The sequence below is a fragment of the Octodon degus genome, unplaced genomic scaffold (genome assembly GCF_000260255.1).
Source record: "Octodon degus isolate 3935 unplaced genomic scaffold, OctDeg1.0 scaffold00107, whole genome shotgun sequence".
Taxonomy (NCBI): Eukaryota; Metazoa; Chordata; class Mammalia; order Rodentia; family Octodontidae; genus Octodon; species Octodon degus.
The window spans coordinates 8683971-8686416 of NW_004524683.1; the positions used below are offsets into that span (position 1 = coordinate 8683971).

General features: G+C 44.8%; 1 protein-coding gene across 3 annotated transcripts in view; it reads left to right on the forward strand.

Moving 5' to 3' along the window:
- Tesk2 (testis-specific kinase 2) overlaps positions 1–2446 on the forward strand; it is a 165249-nt gene that overhangs the window by 160670 nt on the left and 2133 nt on the right. The window lies entirely within an intron of this gene.

A 2446-nucleotide genomic window follows, 5' to 3' on the forward strand; every position in this document is an offset into this window, starting at 1 on the left:
GTAGCATAAGCACATGCTTGGGAAGCAAGAGGTGCTGAGTTTGATCCCTGGTAATACAAAAAAGAAAGAAAGAAAACTTGTAAATGTAACTTTAGGGGCTGGGGAGATGGCTCAGTGGAATAAGCGCTTCCCTGGCAAGTGCAAGGGCCTGAGTTCAATCCCTGGTTCCACAAAAAAAAAAAAAAAAATAATAATAATTGTATTAGGGCCGGCCAAATAGCTCAGTGGATTAAAGTGCCTGCTTAGGCAGACGCAGCAGCCAAGGTTCAATCCCCAGCATGCCATGCCGGCCCTGCTCCTGGGGCGTGCTGAAATGGAGAATGAGACTGGGTATGGTGGTGCACGCCTGCAATCCCAGTGCTTGGGAGGCTGAAAACAGTAGAATCACTACAAGTCCGATCTGTGTAGTGAGACCCTGTAGACCCTGTACTAAATACAAGAGAGAGAGAGAGAGACAGACAGACAGACAGACAGACAGACAGACAGACAGACACAGTCTGACACCTACCTAATCATGGCTTTCGTGGAGTTTTCTTTTGTTTTGGTTTTTGATAGTCAAATAGGATTGAGATAGTTAGGGATCACTGTGATGGCACAGTGGTGACGCAGAAGTTTGATGCAGGCAAACCCCTGGACACAGTAAACTGTTACCCTTTGTAGCCTGACACGTTCCAGTAGACCTACTTTGTGAGCTTGTCAGAACACAGAAGCAGGTTTGCAACAAATGAGCTGTTACTGAGGAAAAATCTGTCTTCTAACTGTACTTGCTCTTAGCCAATTTAAAAATCACTAATTTTGGAGGCCATGTAGCTGGACAATACATTTTAGTTTCCTACTAGCTTTGCTGTGAGATGATACCTCTGACATGGGTTATAAAAGTTGCTTGGGCTACTGAATTTCCAGGTATCTGAAGGCCACTTTCCCAGTATATGGGTTTGCTAATGTGATAATGTGTGATAGGTGACTAAAAAGAGACAAGGCTTGGTGCCTCTGTCTTACATTGTGTCTGTCTCCTTTGAGATCTTAAACCTTGGGTTACTGTTTACTCAGCTCTGCACAAACATTAGCTGAGCTTGGTGGTGCACACTGCTAATCTCAGCACTTGGAGGGCTGAGGCAAGAGGATTGACCTGAGTTTGAGGTCAGCCTGCGCTACTTAGCAAGACCCTATCTGGAAGAAAAAAAAAAAAAAAAAAAAACTAAAAAATCTAAAAAACAAAAACAAAATTGAAAAAAAAGTTAACTTGGCTTATTGCCTATTAAAGCGTGTGTCCTTCTCCACCTCCTCCTGCTTCTCCTCCTCCTCCTTTTCTTCCTCCTCCTCCTTTTCCTGCCTCTTCTGTACAGAGTCTGCATGAGACTGGGCATGGTGGTGCATCAAATGAGCTGTTACTGAGGAAAAATCTAAGTCCAATCAGATTTATAGTGATCCTCCTGTCCTCAGCCTCCCAAGAGCTGGGATTACAGGCATGCACCCCATGCCCCGTCTCAGGGCAGAGCCAGCACAGTACTCCTGATTGAACCCAGTTGCTACATCTGCCTCTGCCTCTTGTACTGGAATTACAGGTATCCACTGCCACATCTGGCAAAGTGAGCAGACTATCTCACCCCAACAAGTCAATAAAAATGGATGTTCAGGGAGCAGCTTGTTCACTCAACACTTGCTGACTCCTTTCACATGAAGCCTTTCCTTCCCCCTATGTGGGACTGTGTGTGCTTATGGTATTTGGTCCAGTCTCGTTTCTGTCATTTATGGGTCAGAAGAACCTGCCAACTGGTATCAGGATAAGCAGGCACTAGCCAAAAGAATCACAAGGAAATGCGAAATAATGTTTGGTATAAAAAACTCCGATGGAGGACACTGGAATGGGTCTTGTTTGGAAGATCAGAGAAACAGGAGCCTGGTGAGAGGAGGGAGACTTCGTCCATGTAAAAGGAGGAAGGAGGACAGTACAAGTGGAGGGAAGTTTGTTTTTCTCTCTGAAGAAGGGAGCAAGTTCTTTTGATGAAAATGAGGTGGTAACATCAAAGCTTTGAAAGCGTGCAGATTCTGGGTGTGCAAGATCAAGTTGCTTAATCTCTAAAAGCCTGTTCTTCATGGCTAACATGGAGATAATCGTACCTGGCTCCTGGAGCCGTCGGGGTTGAGCAACAGAATCAGTAAAGCACTTTAGAGGGCCTGGCATACCTTTAAGAAGTGTTAGCTGCCTTTTGCTATTAAAGAAAAGGTAAGGGATGGGGCTGGAGAGATGGCTCAGTGGTCTAAAGCACCTACTTGAAACAAGCTTGGCAAAGCACAGGGACCGCGGTTCGATCCCCAGCACCACATGCCAGCCAGACCCGCCCCCTGGTGGGCTGAGCTGGCCATACACACACACAATAAATAAATGTAATAAATAAAAATAAATAAATATAAAAAAGACCTTTAAAAAAAAAAAAGAAAAGAA